A 13,709-nucleotide genomic window follows, 5' to 3' on the forward strand; every position below is an offset into this window, starting at 1 on the left:
TTGACCATAGGTGTCAGGGTTTATTTCTGGGTTCTCTCTTCTGTTCCATTGGTCTGTCTGTCTGTTTTGTACCAGAACCACACTGTTTTGATGACTGTATCTTTTTAATATTGCTTGAAATCTGGAAGAGTGATGCCTCCTGCTTGGTTTTTCTTCCTCAGAATCGCTTTGGCAATCGCTGGGTCTTTTGTGATTCCATCATATAAATTTTTGGATTGTTTCTGGTAGTTCTGTGAAAAATGTCATGGATATTTTGATAGGGATTGCATTGACTGTGTAGATTGCTTTGGGTAGTATGGCCATTTCTACAATATCAATTCTTGCAACCCAGGAGCATGGAATATCTTTACCTTTCTTTTTATCCAGTTTAATTTCCTTGATTAATGTTTTATAGTTCTCAGCATATAAGTCTTTTACTTCCTTGGTCAGGTGTATTCTCATGTCTGTAATTTTTTTTTTTTGGTACAATTTTAAAAGGTATTGCATATTTTATTTTGTCTTTTTTTGCTATTTCTTGGGCTGCTCTCGCGGCATATGGAGGTTCCCAGGCTAGGGGTCGAATTGGAGCCATAGCCACAGGCCTAAGTCAGAGCCACAGCAACGCGGGATCTGAGCCGTGTCTGCAACCTACACCACAGCTCACGGCAACGCCGGATCGTTAACCCACTGAGCAAGGGCAGGGACCGAACCCGCAACCTCATGGTTCCTAGTCGGATTCGTTAACCACTGCGCCACGACGGAAACTCCGGTATTGTATTTTTTATTCCGTTTCTAATATTTCATTGTTAGCATATAGAAATGTGACTGATTTCTGAATGTTAATCTTATATCCTGCTGCTTTGCTGAATTTGGTGATCAGTTCAAGTAGTTTTTGGGTTCAAGTTGTTTAGGGTTTTCTATTTATAGTATCTTGTCATCCGCATAGGGTGACAATTTTACCTCTTCTCTTCCAATTTGGATACCTTTTATTTCATTTGTTTGTCTGATTGCTGTGGCTAGGACTTCCAATACTATGTTGAACAATATAGTGGTGAGATTGGGTATCCTTGTATTCTTCCAGATTTTAGTGGGAAGGCTTTCAGCTTTTCTCCATTGAGTTTTATATTTGCTGTGGGTTTGTCATAAATGGATTTGATTATGTTAAGGAATGTTCCCTCTATATCCACTTTGTATGAGTTTTTATTATGAATGGATGTTGGACTATGTCAAATGCTATTTCTGCATCAATTCAGATGATCATGTGGGGTTTTTTGGTTTTTTTTTGTCTTTTCTTTTGTTACTGTGGTGTATGACATTGGTTGATTTGCATATGTTGAACCATCCCTGTGAACCAGGGATGAATCCCACCTGGTCATGGTGTAAGATCTTTATTATATGTTGTTGGATTTGTTTGGCTAAAATTTTGTTGAGAATTTTTGCATCTATATTCTTCGGAGATATTGGCCTATAGTTTTCTTTTTTGGTGGTGTCTTTGGTTTTGGTATTAGGGTGATGGTGGCATCATAGAATATCTTTGGGAGTATTACTTCTTTAATCTTTTGGAAAAGTTTAAGGAGAATGGGGATAATTTCCTTTTTGTATGTTTGGTAGAGTTCGCCTGTGAAGCCATCTGATCATGGACTTTCTGGAGGTTTTTCAATTTTGTTTATCTTTGCAATGAACCAGCTCTTGGTTTTATTGATTTTATTCTATTGTTTTTTTAATCTCTATTTTATTGATTTCCTCTCTGATCTTTATGATTTCATTCCTTCTGCTGACTTTATGTTTTGTTTTTTCTCCTTTTCCTAATTCATTTAGGTGGTGGGTTAAGTTGTCCATGGGAGATTTTTCTTCTTTTTTGAGAAAGGGCTGTATTGCTATGAACTTCCCTCTAAGCACTGCTTTTGTGGCATCCCATAGATTTTGAGTGGTTCTGTCTTCATTATCATATGTCTCGAGGTTTTTTTTTTTTAATTTCCCTTTTGAGTTCCTTATTGACCCATTTTATTTAATTAATTAATTAATTAATTGTCTTTGTGCCTTTTTCTTGAGCCACTCCCGCAGCATATGGAAGGTTCCCAGGCTAGGGGCCTAATCAGAGCTGTAGCCACAGGCCTATGCCAGAGCCACAGTAACATGGGATCCGAGTCGCGTCTTTTACCCACACCACAGCTCACAGCAAGGCCGGATCCTTAACTCATTGAGCAAGGCCAGGGATTGAACCTGCAACCTCATGGTTCCTAGTCGGATTCGTTAACCACTGTGCCACCATGGGAACTCCGACCCATTTGGTTTTTAGTAGCATGTTGTTTGTCACCATGTAGTTGGTTTTTTCTCATTTCTGTTCCTGTGGTTGATTTCTAGTTTCATGCAGTTGTGGTCGGAGAAGATACTTGAAATAATTTCCATACTCTTAAATTTGTTGAGGTTAGCTTTGAGCCCCAGTATGTGATCCATCCTTGAGAATGTTCCATGTGCACTTGAGGAGAATGTATATTCTGATAGTTTTTGTATGTAATGTCCTGAAAATGTCGATTAAGTCCAGCTTTTCTATTGTGTCCTTTAGGATCTCTGTTGCCTTATTGTTTTTCTGTCTAGAGGATCTGTCCATTGATGTGAGTGGGGTGTTAAAGTCTCCTACTATGATTGTATTTCCATAACTTTCTCCTTTTATGTCTGTTAGTATTCGTTGTATGTATCTTGGTGCTCCTATATTAGGGGCATATATATTCACAAAGGTAATATCCTCTTCTTGAATGTATCCTTTAACCATTAAATAGTGTCCTTCTTTGTCTTTCTTAATGGCCTTCATTTTAAAGTCTATTTTGTCTGATATGAGTATTGCAACTCCTGCTTTCCTGTCTTGTCCATTGGCATAAAATATCTTTTCCCATCCCCTCACTTTCAATCTGTATGTGTCCTTTGCCCTAAGATTAGTCTCTTATAGACAGCCGATTTTAGCTTTTTTTTTTTATCCAATCTTCCACTCTGTCTTTTGATTGGAGAATTCAGTCCATTGACATTTAAGGTAATTATTGACAGATATGTATTTATTGCCATTTTAAAACTTTTTTTTCCAGTTAATCTATGTTTCTCTTTTCTTCCTTTCTTTTTTTGTTTGGATGATTTCCATTTATTTTATGCTTGAGTAGTTTTCTTTTTAATTTTTCTGAATGCAGTATTTGTTTTTGATACGTGGTTGCCCTGTTTTTCTAAGTATGTTAACCTCTTCCTGTATCTGCTTGCTTTGGCCTGACTGTCATATAGGCTGAAATACATAATTAAATAAAAAAATAGAATCTATGTTCTCTTACTTTCTTTCCTCACATTCTGTGATACGAAGCCTTTTTTAAATATCTTCATATTTAGATCTGTATGCTGGCTTATTTAAGTGATTTCTTCAGTTGTGGCTTCCTCCTTCCTATTTCTTCTTACTTTTTTTTTTTTTTTTAATTTAGAGAAGACCTTTCAGTATTTCTTTTAGAATGGGTTTAATATTGTTGTCCTCTTTTAGATTTGGTTTTTTGGAGAAATTCTTTTTCCTCTTCTATTTTAAATGATATTCTTGCTGGATACATATTCTAGGCTCAATTTTTTTCCATTCAGTACTTTAAATACATCTTGCCACTCCCTTCCAGCCTGTAGTGATTCTGTAGAGAAATCAGCTGATAGGCTTATGGGGATTCCCTTATACTTAATGCTTTGCTTCTCTCTTGCTGCCTTTAGAATCCTCTCTCTATCATTTGCCATTTTTATTGTAATATATTTGGGTTCAACTTGTTTGGGACCCTCTGTGCTTCCGGTATCTTGATATCAGTTTCTTTTAGATTTGGAAAGTTTTCAGCCATAATTTCTTCAAATGTTTTTTCAATCCTCTCTTCTTTTTCTTCTCCTTCTGGAATTCCTATTATGCGTAGATTGGCCTGCTTTATGTTATCCCATAGATCTCTTATATTGCTTTTTATGTTTTTTCATTTGGTTTTCTTTCTGCTGATTGGATGATTGGATGATTTCCATTATTCTATCATCCAAGTAAGTCACTATTTCATTCCTCTGCATTATTCATACTGCTATCTAGTGCCATTAGCTCAATTTGCATCTGTGCAAATGAGTTTTCTAATTTTTCTATGTTCCTCCTTATATTTTCTAGTTCCTTTATAAAGGAATCTGCATTACTGTTCATGTTTACTCTTAATTCCTTGATATTCACCCTTAATTCCTTCAGTATTTTCACTATCTCCCTTTTGAACTCTGTCAATTAAAGATAGAGAATTCTAAAAGCATCAAGAGAAAAGCAAAGTGTTAAGTATAAGGGAATGTCAGACTGCAAAGGTATGTTTCTTTCTTTGTTGCTTTAGGTGAATTCTGCTGTTCATTTAACTGGGAATGGTTCCTGAGCTTCTTCATCTTGCTTGTGCTTTTCTTTTTCTGTGAGTTTAGGGAAGCCAAACTATAGTCTTGGAGGGCTACTTCTATTCAAGAATACCCCTTTGTATTTCCTGAAGGGTAACTATTTATTTTTGGCATGGGAGTTTGAATATTTGATATCTGTTTCTTTGGTGTGAGCAGGCTATTATCCCCAGGGTGCTGAGTGTATTTCTAGGGAGAAGGAGGCAATGGTTAGGCCTAATACTCTGTTCCTGTTTGCTGGGCTCTTAACAGTAGCAGGGACCTCCAAGAAGGTGGTGCAGGCTACTCCTAGTTGCAGGCCCCTGGGAAGTGGTTACAAGCCTAAGCAGATTGACAAGGTGCCCAGAGCATTTGGCAGTGGCAGCTTCAGGGTGTGTGAGCTCCAAAGGGAGTGAGAGCCACAACAGGTAGTGTTTGATTGCAGTGCCCTCCTCTGAGGTGATTGGAGCCACAAGTGTTGCCTGTTCAGGGACCGCTAGTGGTAGTGGACCACGTCCACCTCTGCAGTCAGTGATAACTGTGGTGGTTTTTCCCCACCACCTGTAGACCATTCATGAAGCCACCTTGTCTCACTAAGTCCACACAGGAAGTGCTGCACAGGCTGCTCCTAGTTGCAGGATTCTGAAAATTGACAGAGATCAGGTGTGTGGGTACTGCCTGGAGCATTCGGCACTGGCAGCACCGGGGCCGTTGTGCTCCCAGGGGTGCAAAAGCAACAACAGGTGGTGTTCGGTCACAGTGCCCTCCTTTATGGTAACCTTGAGGTGACTGGGGCCTCAACTGGTACCTGTTCACGGACCCCTAGTGTTGGCATGCCACGCCCACCTCTGGAGTCATAGGTAACTGTGGTGGTTCACTCCCACCACCTGCAGACCACGCAAGAAACACCCCATCTCACCTAGCCCACACAGAAAGTTTTGCACCTGTTACTCCTGTTTGTAGGGTTTTGGGAAAGGACAGTGATCAAGCATCTGGGTACTGCCCAAAACGTTTGGAAGTGGCAGCTGCAGGGTAGATTTTTTCCTAGGAGAGTGAGAGCAACAGTGTGTGGTGCTTGGTTGCAGTCCCCCCTCCTCCCTTTTCTTTGCTGACCCTGGATGTGACTGAGTCCTCAGGTGGAGCCCACTCACAGGCCCCCATTGGTGGCAGTCCATGCCTTCCTCTGGCCTCCAAGATGACTGCCATTGTTCATCCCTGCTGCCTGTGGACCATGCAAGAGGCATCATGTCGCACTTAGCCCTGCACTTAGCCCCTTAGCCCACACAAGAGTTTCTTGGCCACCTGTAGCCTGCACAAGAAGCGCCAGTCTCCCATAGCCAGAGCAGGTGGCTTCTTGCCACCCGTAGGCTGCAACAGAGGCTCCTTACCCTCTGAGAACCTGAGAGCCGGTGTGCAGGGAAATTCCTGTGGTGGTCTGCCCCTCCTCCTCTCACCCTCCACAACAATGGAGCCTTGCTTCTCCTGTGGGTCCAGACCTTCTCTGGGTTCCCTCTGCCATGGTGTTCCACTCCCCCACTCATGGCACACACTCCCCTGCCCCTGGCATACTTCTCCTTAGCCCCTTAGGCTGTCCCCACACAGCGAACCCTAGTCGTATCCAAGGGACTGACCTCTGGAGCCTAAGTCATAGCACCCAGCCTCTGCCCGAGCATCTCAGGCTGTGGTGTCAGGCCAGTGGTTCAGATGATCTCTGTGGCTCTCGCTCTACTTTGTCTTCAGTCCACTTGCTGTGCTTTTCTCAGCAACTTTGAGGTCCCTCCATCTCAGCTGATCTCCCCATCAGTTAGGTGGCTTCCCAGGGTGTGGGTTCCTTTTCTCCTTCACAGCTCCCTCTCGGGAATGCTAGTCCCATCCTAAGTCCTTTTCTCTCTCTCTCTCTTTTTCTTTTGTTCTACCCAGTTATGTCACAGGTTTCTTGTCCTTTTTGGAGGTTTAAGTTTAAGTTCTTCTGCCAGCATTCAGGAGATGTTCTGTCTGAGTTGTTTTCCATGTAGACGTGTTTTTTTGATGTGTTTGTGGGGAAGGTGAATGCAACCTCTTACTCCTCTGCCATCTTTATCTGCTCTTGAGAAAAACCTTTTCTAATGTGAGTTGCCATTGAGACTTTTTTCTCAAACCAGTGATACTACTAGAATGCAACTTGTAAGAAAAAAGTCTAACTTTATGCTTTATTCTAAAACCTATTTCTTTATTTTAGGTGATGTGCAATTGACCTTGGGATGCATAACTTCGTTGGGGGTATGTACCATTTTATTAAAAACATACATGTAATAAAATACATAAATATATTTTATCTTTGAGGAGTTTTATAAAAGTTTTGATCTTATTAATTGGGACTCCTTTTCCTTATGTACTATGGAATTAATTTATAACGTAGGTAAATAAAATATACAGAAAACAATAGCAATACATTTTATATTAAATCACAAGATAGGTGATTTTAAATGTAATTGTGGTCCTCAGAATTCATTTGCAAATAATACTTTATCATTAAATTTCATTTTCAATGCATTTTAATATAGTATACTTTTCAAAGTAGGAAGGTTAACTATCCAAAATTTATTGTCTGAGTGTCAAAAATATAATATGTAATTTAATTTATTATGAATATAACATTCATATAAATTATGAATATTATTTATTTATTTTCCTTCACATATTTATTTGGTTGCAAATCTTTGCTTTTTGTGAAAATTTGATATTTTTCTATGCCAAAGTCTAATATTATTAACATGTGGATTTTGGAACACAACCTTATAAACATTGTTTTTTGTATGCTGTCATGTGTAATGATCAGATGGTTCTGTTTGTAATAGAAAAACCTTAAAAATCATCTTTTTGGTTTCTCAACCTAATGTCTTTATATTTTGTACAAGTTTTCTGTCTTTATTCCTTTTGGTGTAGTGCATACATCATATACTGTAGAATTATCAGTTCATTTGTTTTAGCAATGTGTACCTTGGTAATTCTGTGATAATAATGTGATTTGTATTTGGTTACCCAATTGCAGATAATCCTGTAGCATTACAGAGTTTAATTTATGGGAAAGATCTTTAGACTTAAAAAGGATTACTGATCTTTTAGGAGTGATTAATTAATCAGTATAAAATTGAGCCTTAAGTGTATTAATGCCTAAGCTACCCACAGATACATCCACAGACACACATGCCACCCAATCCCATGGCAAAAAGGACCAAATTACAGCAAAGTGGGATGGTGTCCTACACTGTCCAGCCACCACAGTAAGTAGTCAGCCCGGGCTTCTTGAGTTATGGGGTCTTGAGGGATTCATTTTCCCCAAGGCTCACTTTCCTCATGTGTATGGTTAGTGGGCCAAATCATGATTTCTGGGGTTCCTTCTTTCCTAAAATACTTTTCATTTCTTTCTTCAAAAAAAAAAAAAAAAAGCTGAAGTTTAGAAATGAGTAGTTTCATGTTGTTAAAACTGTTCTGAAGTAAGGGGTGACAGAGTAAGGTCAGTCAATTTATTGGGAGAAGAGAGTAGGAAGGGTCAATGGATTCTTCATATGATCAGCAATATTCTTGTTGACTTACTGAATTCTGAGGTTGGGGTGGTTCTAGGAAGGCAGTCTTCCCTCTTTGCCCTTTTGTCCTACATGTCTTGGAGACTCAGGATGGACTTATTCTGAGAAATCTCTGATTTTGAAAGAATCCCATATAATCTTGTAAGCTCAAGGTTATCTTTTATCTGATTCCTCTTTTCCTGGGTAGGTTGCAAGCTGAAGAGCATTAAAATATCTATTTTCTTAGTGGTTTCCTTTTCTAGGTTTGAATAATTCACTTGATTCTTCCAAGCTACTTAGATAAAAGAATGTTATCTAGGAATGCTGATTTTAGTTCCTTTTGTTTGAAATTAGAGAAATAAATGCATTATATTTTTAGTCTAAATAATGAGCCCTTATATTCTTTGTCTGGTCATGTAAGCAACTCACAATAATGTTCAGGCACCTTTTATACTGTGATGTTAGGTATTTGCTTGAGATTTTTTTTCCTTTGCTTAAAAAAACATGTGAAATGAGTTTTGTGGAAAAAGATCTATTTGAGAACTGGGCTAATTCTGCATTGAGTGCTTCTTTTTGTTCCTATTCATACATATATTATTTTAACCTTATTTCAAACACTCCAACAGTGATTATTAAACAACTGCTGTTTTATAAAAAGGGATTTTTATGAACCAGGCCAAATAATCCACTAGATCTGTCAGATCATTTTTCTAACTCTTAAGATTCTCTGATTCTATGATTTTTGTCTTTTAGGTTAGATCTAAAAAATTACCATTTTTGTAAGTGAGAAATGGTGAGATGGTATCAGTTTTATATGAATCAGCCTACATGTTAGTTATTCATTGTTTAGAAAAAAAATGTAATTCATCTGTGAAAATGGTAATGACAAGCAGCAAAGCTTATTGAAACACTAACTTCATTTAAGAAAACTTGGTTATCATCATGAGTGCCAGATATTAAAAACTATATTTTAAACCTTTGTAAATCAAATGGAAATAAAATATTCATTGCGTATCTTTCTTTCTGCAGGATTTTTTTTTTCCTGTGCTTTATGAGACAAATCATAGGCCTTAGCATTTGAAATCGATTTCTTTGTTTTCTTTGCAATTGCTACATAGCTGTTTAATATTTGCAGTAAGTTTTAATGACTAATGAAGTGCATGCTTGATTATATGCCATTAGAAAAAAAAATCTTTTTATGGCAAAGGGTGTTTTTCAGCATAGTCTTGACAAAGGCAATATATAAGTGTGCTATTTCCTTTCAGAGGAATACAAATCAGTATGAGAAAATTTTAAGGGAAATATTTAATAATAAACACTTAAAATAATGGGGTTTTTGTTACTGAAATTGTATGAACACATAAGTAGAGTATCTAGATGTAGTTATTTTCAGAGGCCAATATAATACTAATTAGAAAAGTTGTAAATATTGTACATATTCTAATGAATTAATTCCTTTTCTGTTACTTAAATCTTATTGCTAAGTATACTATTGGGTAGATGGTTATAATGCCAACACTGAGCATCTTACCATGGTTACTTTTCATTTTTTCTATCACTTCATGTTCCTGATATTCTTGATACTGTTGTCACCTGTTATTTCACCCAATGTTTGATCCTGCCTCTCTGCCTTTTATTCAGTTTCCATTGTCAGAGGAACCCCTTCCTTCCAGTCCTTACCTGTCAAAGCTTCAATGTCTAGTGGAACTTCCGCCTCTTCCAGGAGGCCACCCAGAGACCCTCTAGTCAGAACTTCCTGCTCAAAGGTCATTGTTTTCAATTTGCTCTTCTTCTGTAGCTCATCTAATGCATCCTGCCCTGTGACCAACATATTCTCTGTGTCCATCCCCCATTCTGATTGTGTAACTTTTCTCATCTTCTCTCTTCCCTGCTTTAGCATAAACCATGCTTTTCTAAGCTACACACATAGGTTTTATTGAATTATTTTCTAAAATTAAAACTATACCAGATGAGGTAGTAGAGGTTCAGGCTTGATTTTTCCCAAGTGGTACGTTTGGAGTGAGTGGACCACTTATTGTTGCTTTTTCCTTTTAAGAGGATCTCACTTACCCTCTTGTTTTCTGCCTCACTGTATAAATCATCTCACACCATCATTTATTTCACTTCAAATACAGGTCCTAAGTGTTAAGAAATACTAGGTCAAAAAAACTGCATCTGCATGCATGGTCTTAGGTGTTAGGCAAGAGACCATGAAAAATCTATATTGGTGCTAGGAAAACACAGTTAAAATGGATTTAAATGAATAATATTTATTGTATCAAAGATCAGAAGGAAATATTTGATAGAAATCATAAGGCAATAAGTGTTTTCTTTGGCCATTCTTGCTCTGCTTTTTTATAAATTTAGTATTAAAAACACCAAAAATGCCAACTCTAATGGCCACTGTAGTTTCATAGAATTTACCGCATGCATTCATGTAATTCATTTTAATTGATTCTTGTGTTATACCACAAGATTGGTGGGACAGAAATTATATGTTTTATTCAAATATGGTCAAGGTTGTGATGAATTTTGTAATATTTTTTCAATATTGATTCCAAAATCTTACTATTCTTTTATTATATGTTAGCATAGTATTTAACATCTATGGTCTCTTTGCATAATTCAAAAATAAAGGGACACTTGTAACCCAAAATGCAATGTCAACATTTACAGCTAGGCACTTATCACTTTATCTTTTATAACAGATACGGTAACTAGTCCAATCAAAATTCATGGGTAACTGTCCAAAATTTCAGCATCTGACAGTTCCGTATTCCTCTGGACAAAGGGATTAGACCAAGAGTAGGCCTGCAGCCTACAAAGGTCCAGCAGAGTGTGAATGTTGAGGATGAGGTGCTCCCTATACAGGAAGGTGGGTCACCGTCCATGAGATTGAACTCAGCTAAGGTCCCCAGATAAGACGATGGACAGGCAGCTGTGAAAGAGTCCAGAAAGGGTGGGGTCCCCACTTCTCTCTCTTCAGATCCTGTTTCCTGCAACTCTTTCTCCAATCCCTTTAGCTCTATCCCTGGGTATTTGGAAGCTACAGAAACCAATAATTTACCCTTTTTATTTGGACTAGTTTCAGCTGGGTCTTTGTTATTGAATTCAGCATCATGACTAATAGAGGTAAAATTACTAAGATAAACTCAACTCTTCTTTCAACTCCACTGCCCATTCCTCTTTCCTTTCTTCTCTTACTTCCTATCTTTTCTTTCTGCTTTTCCCTTTATCCCTTCCTGTGTATTTCTTCCTCTCATCTGCGCATTCATTCACCCATCCATGCATCTCTGTAATAGGTGGTCCCTGTTTAGGGTGTATTAAGCATTGTTCTTGGACCTGAAGACAGAAAGATAAGCAATATAGAGTTTTTCTTCTCCTTGGAATAAAGTTTCCTCTTTTTTGGTTTTAGGATGCTGATGTTCTGAAAAGGGAGGCAGAACCCAGGCTTAAAAGGTGGGGGTCATAAAAAAGAAATCTTTAAAGTATATACCTAATATTTTAGATGGGTGGAAGGATTCAAGATAAGGCTTAATTGGGAAGAAGCCATGGAAAAGTTGACCTTAGGGGAGGATTCTTACTGATATTCTTTGCCAAGTTCCAGGCAGATTACAAATTCAAAATACATAACCATGCATGGGTGAAGTTTGCAGTGGTAAGAAAATTATACTTTGAATAGTAGATTGGATCCTATTGTCCTTTAATATAGATGCTAGGCATGGGTAAAGAGGGACTTGGCCATATTACACTTTCTTTTGTAGTAAGCATTGTGAGAGACTAATTACACAGTATATCACAGAAGTGCTTACTGACTTGTACAGGTCATCATAATCTTACAAGGGACCAGCAGCAGAGGAGTTAATGAACTTTTCCTATAAACACAAAACACATGCAGAATTTCAGTCTGTGTCCATTCACATGGGCATTCCAAAATTTGGTAGTAATTTGGAGAAAAAAAGCTAGAAAATTTAGGAGCCCTCCAATCTGCACCATTTCCTCTTAATAAATTTTCAGCCAAATTGCTTAGTTTGGCAAACCAGAGTCTATGCAAGCAGGTCATGGTTTAGTTTGCTTCACTATTTGAACCTTCCAAGCTCCTGTCTTTCTTTACTTCCACACCTCAACAAATGTGGTTACTCTCTTTGGTGGGTTATACTCCTCAATCTACTGTCCTCTAAAACTTGGTGAACTCAGTCTTTTAAGACCTACCTCTGTGAAGGTCTACCTCTTTGAAGCTTTGTCTGACTCTAAGGCAGAGTTGGCCTTACTTTGTAAGTGTGTGCACCTCTTTTTTATGTCAGCAACCTAACTTTAAGTTATTACTATTGTATTTTTCCAAATGAGACAAGGGTTCTGTTAGAGCAGAAAGCTTTATATTCATCTCTCTCTCTTTTTTTAAGGGCCACACCTGCAGCATATGCAAGTTCCCAGGCTAGGGGTCAAATTGGAGCTGCAGCTGCTGGCCTGTGCCACAGCCACAGCAATGCCAGATCCAAGCCTCATCTGTGACCTACACAACAGCTTACAGCAATGCCAGATCCTTAACCCACTGAGTGGGGCCAGGGATTGAACCTGCACCCTCATGGATACTAGTCAGGTTTGTTACCGCTGAGCTACAATGGGAACTTCTACATTCATCTTTTTGTGGCCAGCTTTCAAACCTATGCATGGGATGTATTTAGGGTTTAATGCTTGGTGACTAAATGAATAAATGAACAAAATGGGATGGCTGAGACACACAGCTTAGTTCAGTATGGACAAGTAAAAGGTAATGCCTTCTCACAAGTAAGGTCAAAATGCAGTCCAAAATTTGTAGATGAGTTATTCTTTAAGCTTTGGAAATTTATGTATGGAAAGTGCATTGTTAAGATTCTTATTTGATAAAGTAATCCTGTTAGAGACATTGCTTATGATCTATGTTCAAAAAGACTATGCGATCAAAAAGACTAATATATGCTGGTTGCCTATAGGAAAATATTTGAAACAAAGCTGAACATGTTGAAATTAATGATATTTTATGTTCAATGTATGAAAAGATTTGGTCACCCTAGTACAATATTTTAATTAAAAAGTATTATAGAGTCAAATACATGGAGATGTCTTATATACAGTTTATCTATCTACCATAATATGCAAAAAATATATATTGTATATATTAAATAAACTAAGACGTTCTAAAGCTGAAAATCTATTACTGTTTCAAAATAAACCAGTGGGACCTAATCAAACTTAGAAGATTTGCACAGCAAAGGAAATCATAAAAAACAAAACCAAAAGACAAGCTATTGGAATGGGATAAAATAGTTGCAAATGATGCAACAGACAAGGGCTTAATCTCCAAAATATACAGACAACTGATACAACTCAAGAGCAAAATAACAAACAATCTCACTGAAAAATAGGCAGAAGACCTGAACAGACATTTCTCCAACAAAGACATACAGACGGCCAACAGGCAAATGAAAAAATGCTCAACATCACTAGTTATTGTTGAAATGCAAATCAAAACTATAGTGACATACCACCTCACACACACCAGAATGGCCATCATTAATAAGTCCAAAAATAACAAATGCTGAAGAGGTTATGGAGAAGAGTGAATCCTCCTACACTGTTGGTGGAATGTAAATTGGGACAACACTATGGAAAACAGTATGGAGGTACATCAGAAAACTAAATATAGAACTACCTTATGATCCAGTAGTCCCACTCCTGGGCATATATTTGGACAAAACTTTCATTGAAAAAGATACATGCACCCTTGTATTCATTGCAATACTATTTTCGATAGCC

The 13,709-nt window shown here is 37.7% G+C and overlaps 1 protein-coding gene across 2 annotated transcripts in view; it reads left to right on the forward strand.

Moving 5' to 3' along the window:
* The window catches only part of CNTN4 (contactin 4), a 985,539-nt gene that overhangs the window by 166,117 nt on the left and 805,713 nt on the right, over nt 1–13,709 (forward strand). For both annotated transcript variants that reach the window (XM_047779322.1, XM_047779348.1), the window contains exon 2: nt 6,587–6,627. The gene's annotated coding sequence lies outside the window, so the exon portion shown is untranslated. The remainder of the gene's footprint in view (nt 1–6,586; nt 6,628–13,709) is intronic.

Source organism: Phacochoerus africanus, chromosome 1 (genome assembly GCF_016906955.1).
Source record: "Phacochoerus africanus isolate WHEZ1 chromosome 1, ROS_Pafr_v1, whole genome shotgun sequence".
Taxonomy (NCBI): Eukaryota; Metazoa; Chordata; class Mammalia; order Artiodactyla; family Suidae; genus Phacochoerus; species Phacochoerus africanus.